This window comes from Terrapene carolina, unplaced genomic scaffold (assembly GCF_002925995.2).
Source record: "Terrapene carolina triunguis isolate 2854851 unplaced genomic scaffold, T_m_triunguis-2.0 Scaffold227, whole genome shotgun sequence".
Classification (NCBI taxonomy): Eukaryota; Metazoa; Chordata; order Testudines; family Emydidae; genus Terrapene; species Terrapene triunguis.
This window is the reverse complement of record NW_020664578.1, coordinates 624,426-633,556: the sequence shown is the minus strand read 5'-3', so window position 1 is coordinate 633,556 and position 9,131 is coordinate 624,426.

The following is a 9,131-nucleotide window of genomic DNA, read 5'->3' as shown; positions in this document are numbered from 1 at the left end:
AATGGGGGGAGAGGACAGATGGGAGGAAGGAAGAAGGGGGTAGGGCAGGGGAATTTGGGACGTGGGAGGGATGAGAGGGGGAGGGATGGGGTTGGGGGGCAGAGAGGAAGGAGGGGGTTGGGGGGTTGGGATGGGGAGGGAGGAGGAAGGGGTGAGTTGGGTGGGGGAAGGGAGGAGGGGTTGGGGGCATTGGGGGGAAGGAGGGGTACTGAGTACTCCAATAATGCTCTCTGCAGAAGAGCTTTAATTTAGTATAAGTTTTTTGTTTTTTTTTAATGAATTCCCCCTGTGCTGGTGCCCCCAGTCCCAGCCCGGCCATTTCCCCCTGACAGAAGAAGGTTTGGGGCTGTTTTCCTCCATCTGATTTGCCCAGCAGTGGAAAATGCAGAGAGACTTTTCCGCTCACGTTATCCCAATGGCTGCTTTTCGAACTCTCCCCTGTGGGCCAAAGTTGGCACCAGTTTCCCGTCGCAGCACAGAGGCCGCCGTATTGAGCCAGAGGGATGTTGCGCTGGAAGTAATCACGGCATGTAACAGAACCTCCCGTCTGTTCTGCGGGCTCTGATCCCGGCAATGCACTGGGACTAGGACTCCTGGAGGGGCAGCGGGGTCTAGTGGCTAGGGAACTGCCCTGGGACTCAGGTGAGCTAGGTGCTATTCCCAGCCCTGCTGTGCGACCTTGGACAAGTCCCTTCCCCTCTGTCTCCCCTCCCAGCTTTTATCTGACTGGGGGCACTTTGGAGCCCTCGCTCCGTGTCTGTGGATCTCTCTCGGTGCTACTGCCACACAAATAACAGCAATGGAGGGCTCAGGTGAAGGCCCAGCTGGAGAGGACGTTAGGAAAATGTTGCACAGGGCAAGAGCCCCATGTTAGCAACAAGGTTATGGGGGGCAACGCTAGGGGGAGGCTGGGGTCACTTTCCCCAGCATTCCCTGGTTGGGGGGGGAACAGGGATGAGAGCCTGCTAAGTCACCCTCCATGCACCATGCTATTTTTTATGGGGGAGGCATCTGTCTGATGCTTTTAGGGGGCCCTGTCCATGCATTGCACATGGGGGTCCTTGGGGGGCAGCACTCCCAGGGGCTCAGAGTGGGGGATCCTTATTCACTAGTCTCAGAGAGCCTTTCCCTTGAAGGATCCACAATCATTTCCACAATCCCCAGGAGGCCTTTCGCTGTCCAGGGGGCGGATGGAGTGCACCCAGAGCCGGGGCAGGTACCAGGCGCCATGACTTCCCCTACTCCAGGGAGCCTAGGATAGTCCCAGGGCATGCATGCCAGGGAACGGGCTGCGTGCGTGTCTCCCACGCTCTGGTAAGCGGCAGCAGCACACCCTGGGCTGTTCGCAGCTGGGCTGGCATCCAGCAAACCAGTGCTAACCCACTGAGTCAGACTGCACCTGCACCTCGCTCGGGCAGCGCTCGTGCCAGGCTGAAATAGACGGGCCAGCAAGGAATGCACTGGGGAAAGTACCTTTGGTATCGAAGCCCCAGGCGTGGTTCCATGTTTGAAGACTGCAACGTGTCCCCCAAATTCCAGCCCTTCCTCTCTGAGTGCAGAACCAATCCGCCGAGAACTGGCACGTAAATCCGCTCATTCGTTTAGTTAATTCATTTTTAACGGGCCCTTTAAGAAACTCAGCACGCTGAGCCAGACACCGTTTTCGTGTCCTGACAGATCTTAATAATGGAGCGGTGTAACTGATACGTGCTCCCTGTTGCTCCTATAATCTGGCCACCTTCTCCCCGCCCCTGTTTAGTCACCTGTTGCAATGTCCTGCTTTGTGAATTCTCCCGAGCAGAGGCTGTCTCTTTGCTATTTGTGCGATGGGGTTCGGCGGTGCCACTGCACTACGGATAACAACGACCAGCGCACAGGCCTTTCTCTGAAAGTCTCCCATCCAAACATTGACCCAACTCAACTCTGCTTAGTGTGCGAGTCACTAGGTCACCGGCATGGGGAAATCCTGAGTATTGGCTAGCAGCCCGAATGGGTTTCTCTTTCCCGCCCCGCTTTCCAGGCCTGTGCTGCGTGCAGAATTGACCAGTTCAAACTGGAGTTACAAAGTGGACAGGTTTGCCCTAGCTGCCTTGCCCCCGGTGAGCGGCCGGGGAGCATGTATTTACTCACGTCTCAGCCGATAGGAACTCTCTCTATTTAGGCACCAGCCTGTCTATTACACGCCCATCCCTGTGGGGCCCGAGTGCCGCTCAGTGGCTGAGCTCGATGCTAAACCTGCAGTGATGAAGATCAAAGGTCCTATCAGGGACAAGTTCCTCACCCATTCAGTCTGCACCTAAGGGCATGAACGGCTGCATTACATATAGCTCCCGCCATGCCCTAGTGTCTACAGCTCACGCCAAGTTAAGCAGTAGCTGCAAGGCGACACCGATATACGCACAAGACCAGCTCTTGGCCAGGAGGATGGGAGGTGGGATTTTCACCTCTAGGTCACCGGCTCAAAGCCAAACCTGGGACACTAGCAAACGGAAAGCCATCTGGACGTGGGGGCCTGTTGGGTGGCATGAGCTGCCGGGTCTCAGGCTGCTTCTGCGCAAAGAAGTAGCCACCCACCACTGCAGCTGTCGCTCATTCACCCGCTTGCTGGTGACGTCTGCATCGTGTTCTCTGTGGCTGCGGGACAAGTATCAGCACCGCAATTGTCCCTGGGCCATGGAGACGGAGCTCCTCTCTAGATGACATCTCTCCAGGGCCAGAGGGCAGCGCGACAGTGTAGCCTGCTCTAGTGCCGGCACTGTGTCCCCCTGGGCTGTGCGCAAAGCTAATTTAATTGATAAGACATGGGTCAAATCTGCTGCTGCAGCTGGCACAAATCTGCATCACCCCCCACTGGAGTCGATGGGCAAGATCCCCAGCTGGTGGTAAATGGGCATCACAGCAGCAAAAGGACAAGGCCTCTGCCAGCTAGAAGAGCGGTCCCAGTGTGTGTGTGTGGTGGGTGGGGGGGAAGAAATTGGGCTTGTTGATTTAAACCTGTTCACCCAGAGCACCCTCCTCCCCAGCTCTCAGGGCATCCTGCAAGCCCCAGGGAGGGGAGAAATGGCACAGGCTTCCTTGTCTGCAGCGAGAGCCTTATTACAACACTGGCTCTGATGATCACAAGGTGTATTTCGTGCAGTGTCTGCAGGTCCCAGCTGAGATCAGGGCCCCCCAGGTGCTAGGGGCCACACAAGCGCGCAGTTCCAGGCTCGTCCACACAGGGAATAACTCCGTGTGTGGCCAGGCCCCGGAGACAGTCCCTGCCCCGCAGAGCTCACCGCTTGAATAGACAAGGCACACGAAGGAAGGGGTATTCTCCCCATCGGGTAGTGCGAGGGGCCCAGTGTGTGCCTGTAGTTATCACGCAGCCCACACGGTGGCGCAGCTGTACCACGAAAGAGACCCCCCCCCCCGGGCTGTGTGGGGAGCTACACCTCACTCCCCTGGATTTGTGCAGCTCCACCTATGCAAATTATTGAATGGGGTCGTTTGCATATATTCAGATTAATTTGCAGATCACCCACACAAATTCCGCCTGCAAAGAAGGCAGACGTTTTAAACAGGGAGAGCAATTCACCACGGGGACAACTGATCTGGGGGCGTGTTGGATTCTCCATCACGGACCGGTTTAAAATCCAGATGGGGTTTTTCTAAAAGCCCTGGGGCCAGTCCCTGGGCTGTGCTATATGGAGGGCGGGGGGCTCAGAGTAGATGATCACGCTGGTCCCTTCTGGCCTTGGATGCTATGCAAGGGGCTTGGCAGCTATGGGGTCAGGCAGGGTGAAGGGGGGGTAAATGGGGGATGGCTTGGTGGGTGCTGGGGCGGATGCTGGAGGGTGTCGTGGATGCTGAGGGGTCAAATAGCTGGGGAGGGGTCAGGGGGTGGTTAGTGGGGTGGGGGGGATTCTGGCGTTGGTGGTTGTCTGGGAGGGGGTCTGCAGGGGCAGGGGCTCTCTGGGGGAACTAGCTGTGGTGTTTTAGGGGAACAGAGGCCTGTGGTCTGTCTGGGGACTTTCTGGAGCAGAGGTCTTTTGGGGGCCTGGCTGAGGCTTTTCTGGAGGCTGGCATGAGTCACTTTGGGGACAGGGGCCTCGGGGGGGGGCAAGGGGTTTAGTCGGGGTCCCTCTGGGGGAAGCTGGTACTAATACTCAGGCCCCCTCACTGCTGCTGCTGCGCCCGAGACGCAGGTTACCCTTTCCCTGCTCAGATCCAGAACTGCTCCCTCCCTCCAGCTCAGCCCCGGGCGTGAGACTCTGGTGGAGCCACGGGCAGGCTGACGGCTCTGCCCGAGATGTAAGTGACATGTGAAGCGGCAGAGACGTGGCTGCCCTGAGTATGCAATCCCACAATCTCACACACACCCCCCAAGCTCCCCCCACCATTCTCCTGACCCACGATTCCCTTCCCTTTAGTCTCACCAGCCCTCGATACTCAGCCCCATCCGGACCCAGGGTCCCCTCAGCGGAGCGCCGCTTGTTGCAGAAGACAGGGCAGCTAACACGAACCACATCTGCATCCTGCATCGCTCGGGCAGGAGTGTGCCAGGCGGCAGCGCTGGGCCACAATAACCAACACCCCCTTGCTCCCCAGGGCCATCCCCAAATTCTCAATGTTCCCACCAGCCGGGAATCTGTCTTTGCCCGGCAGCCATGAAAGGCGCTTCCGGCATTGCCAGCTCCCATGAGCAAAAACCTCAGGAGCCAGATGGATTCAGGGATCCTGATTTTGCAATGCCTGGAGCTGGCGAAACTGCTAGTGATTTGTGGGGGCCTCCGATTTTGGGCACCCAACTTGCGACCCTTTTCCGGGGATTGATTGTCAGCGGGCAGGGGGTTTGGTACTCACTGAAAACCAGGCCCCTTGAAGGCATCTCAGCTCACTAGTCATGTTGGACAATCTCGGCCTGAAACAACAAAAAAGAAAGTGCAGCTCCTGCTACGCTGATGGAGTGAGTGACGGAAGACGGGGGGAGGAAAAGCAAAGGTAAGGCAGTGGGGAATTGCAAGGTTTCCTCTGAAGACTCAGGCAGCCAAGTCTGAGCCTCCAGAACTCAGCAGAACAGCCAGCCAGTTGTAAGGTCTCTGGAGCAGGGACAGTCTCTTTGCTCTGTGTTTGTACAGCGCCTAGCACCATGGGGTCCTAGGCCAGGATTGGGGCTCTGGAGCGCTACCGCAACGCAGGGAGTAAATAATAATAAAAGCAACAACGGACCCATCCCTGAAGTCAAAACTTCCCCTGCAAAGGAGCGCGTCTGCCGGTTCCCTAGATGACACGGCTGACCCGACCCCAGCAAGAGCTGGTGAAGTGACTCATGAGCACTAAACACAGCCAAACACGCACACCGAAAGAGGAAGCGTGACTTGGCAGTGCAGGCCCTGTCCACCGCCGGCTTCCCTCTGCTCACCCTCCTTTGGGGAGGGGCCCACAAAAATCTCAACAAGGGTTAGGCTGGTGGTGAGCTGGTACCACTGCCAACGTGTCCATCTTCGTCTCTCGGATGGCAAGCGCCTTGGACCAGGGACTGTCTTTTCATTCTGTGTTTGTACCGCACCTAGCACCACGGGGCCCTGATCCGTGGCTGAGGCTCCCCAGCCTAACAGGAATACAAATACATAACACACTGCAAAATTACAGGCTAGGGCTGGCCTTTTCTTGGCAAACACCTAGGGCTTCGGAGCTGAAGCGTTTATTCAGCCGCAAGGATTGTGAGATCATTACTATCCATATATAACTATTTAGAATTATTGTAGGAGGGGGGGCAGTCTCTGAGCGTGGCATGCCACTGCAGGCCCTGCCTCAGTTTCCCTTCAGGTTCCCGGAAGTATTCCACTCACGGACAGAAGTCTTTTAAACAATACTCCCCCTCTCTGGGGGCCTCATTTATGAAACATAGTCCAGCTCCCAAAAGAATCCCCTTTTCAGCAGCTTGAGTTACAACATCACATCTGATCCAATCGCTCTGCCGTGTGGACGTACCCCTTGAGGCTAAGAACTTGAGATTCCCAAAAGGGCTGGGTGTCAAGAATATCCGGAGTGATCCTCGTGAATTCTGGCCGGGATCTCAGACCTCTGGCTTCAGAGTTTAAACCAGGCTCTGACTATCCAAGCCGAGGACGAGACCTCCGGGTGGGAACAGATTATCCCAGCTCTGGTACTGCAGCGTTCTCCCCCCTTCCTCTGAACCAGCTGGGCTACTGGGCCACACGGACCTGGGTCTGAGCCGCTCCGGCCATTCCTACGTTCTTCCAGCCGCCGTAGCGAGGGCCTTGGTTGGTCCTGAACTTTCCGGATTGTTTTGGATGATCTGTACTCTGGTTCCTGGGCCATTTCAGGTGCAGTCACAGTCCCGTCCTCCTGCTGCTGCTTCGCTTTGGGACCGTGTTCTTCTGTTGCAAGATGCAAATGGAAAGAGTCACTCGCCGCCCTGAGGCAGATCTGACCCATGAAGAGGGGCGGCGGGGGGCGGAAAACAGCCACCCGCTCTCCAGTGCAACACACATTGCAGAGTGCACGTGAAAACCAGGGTCCCGCCTGTCAGACCATGGACTCGTCTACTCACACTGGGCTGCCGGGGGAGGTCACACCTCGACCAGAAGCGGAGGCGCCAGTCACTGAACCCGGCGTGGGGAGGCTGCCCACAAACCTGGTGCTTGTCCCAGACAGGGGCCCCCAGGGGGAGGCAGCACCTTCCACCGCAGGAGCCGTGTACAGAGCGGCAAGCCAGCCACCGCCACGGGCTCTCACTGTCTCCCATGGCGCAGCCACCCCCTCTGCCCCGCCTGGCATTAAATGAAATGTCTCAGCACGGCTAACACCAGCCACGGCGGGCGGCCACTCCCCCAAGGAACAGTGGGAATCCGGGCACCGAGCGCCAGGCCCAGCCCTGCGGTGGGGCGAGGACCTCGCCGGCCCTGTTCCAAGGCGCTGAAGGACAGGGCAGCCCCCAGTGCGGGATGAGGGATCCCCGAGGGCGGCTCTAAGTGGTGTCTCTGCTGCAGTGACACCCCCCACCCCCCCCAGAGCCTCAAGGAGTTGGGATTGGAAGTTCCACTCCCCGGCTTGTATCTCCTTCCACTCGTATCTGGCTCATATCTTTGCACTGGCCTCCCCGCTCCCCTCCCCGAGGGTCTATATGCTTCTAAAAGCCTCCACTTGTTACTGTCACACAAATCTTCCCACCCCCACTTAACCCTGCCGGCCCCTCCGCCGCACTCCGGGCCTTGAGATGAAGTGCAGCCTCGGCTTCGCCGTCTGTCTCCGAAAAACCTCCCTGGATTTGCACGGCATGTTAAGGGAGGTTGGGGAAGGACGACTCAGATTCCCCTGAATTCAACTCGCCTCCAGTGCAATACAGTGAGAGGGAGAAAGAGAGAGAGACTGCTGCCCTCTGCTGAATGGAATCAGAACTGCTCATCCATGTGTCATATGCCCTGTACTGCAATCAGCTACTGGGGATTCTCTCCCCTCACTCAAGTGGCAGTGGCTGCAATTTTGGGAGCAGCAGGATGTGAATTCTGTGCTCCCTCTCATCACAAATTCCCAAGTGGCCACAGCCTGCAGCTAACTGCAAAGACCAACCCAGCGCCGGGCCTGGGAGCTGAAATCTATTGTGAGCCCAGCAGGGCCAGCCCAGCTCTGGGAGAGGGAGCCAGGGTCTGTTCTGGCTCCCTGCTCCTCCCAAGGGTGGTTAACGAAGTCCCGCAACAGAGTCAGAGTCTGCCCTTGGTGACCGCTGTGCAGCCCCACTGGGGAGGGGGGACAAACACAGCCCAGCCTCTCACCCCTAGCTGGGGCTGGGGGAGCTGCATGGGCTCCTTTTCTTTCTAGCCACCCCACTGGTCTCTCCTCTCCACCTCAGGAGCGTCTCCCAGCACTAGTGAGTCCAGGGCAGGTCGACTCGCCCGTCCCCTCTGTGACCCTCTAACATCCCTGCCCAGCCCCGAGTAACATACCCCCCTCATGGTCCCCCCCAGCACCGGGTAAACTCTCCATGTGCTGGGCTCAGCCTGAAACCCAACACGGCTCCATCCGGATACGGTCTCTGCTCCGACTGCTCCCAAGCCCTGGTCTGGGGGCGGGAGGGGCCCCAGCCTCCCTGGGACCCTAAAGCTCTGGCTGCCAGAAGGCAGGAGTGGAAGCCGGGGGCGGCACTGCCCCTGGTAGGGTTACTGCCGGAGACAGGACCCTGGGCCAGGTGGCAGCTCCGATGGGCCGTTCCCACCTGGGCGTTGGGAGACGCAGCCTGGTTGCAATGGGAGCCTCGCACCTTTCTTTGGGCGCCTCCTGCTGGCTGACCACAGCCCTTCCCCGCCCCCAACAGACAGGGATGAGCTCCTAGGGGGCAGCTCCTTTTGGGGGGGGTGCGTGGCCCAGCCGCGGACGCCTGTCTCCGGGGCCTCACAACCAGCGGAATTTGTGTGCAGTGCATGACGCTTTACACCCCCCCCCCGCATGCTCCAACCCCTAAACCCGCTGCCCTGGGTCCCTGCCACGTCAGTCCAGCCTGGCGTCTCTCCCCCCTGCAGGTCTACAGCAGAGCTGTATTTGCTCAGCTGCAGGCAACCACATGCATCCTCCCGCCCGCGCGTGTGAGCCCCAGCTGGCGGAGCAGGTACGAGGCAACCTCGGCCGTGCAGCACCAGGCGGGAAGTCCGAGGGGGCTCCACGACACACTTACCTCGGGGTGGGCCAGCTTCGCGGCGCTATTCTAGGCCAGCCGGGTGTGGTTTGCGCTGCTCGGCGCTCAGGCGAGCTTGGCTTCTCGCTTTGCTAATTAATGCTCAGCTGGGAGCTGCCTACGTGAACGCCAGGTGCAACCCGCCCCCCACCCCCACCCCCAGGCGAACGGCTCCGCTCCCCCCTGCAGCCTTGTGGCATCACACTGCACCCACGGGCCTCCGCAGGTCTGCACTGGGTTGGTACCTGGATGGGAGGCCGCTTCTGCTGCACGGAGGGCTAGTGGCGAGACTGGCCGGGGGGGGGGGGGGGCGTTCCCTTCTGACTCAGTGATGAGCCCAGCGGGCGCTGTGCTGCAGGGAGCGGGCCGGGGGACTCAGTAGGGGGCACTCTCCCCTCTGAGTCAGTGCTGACCCCAGTGCCCCAGCATGGCACTAGGGGGCGCTGTGCTGCAG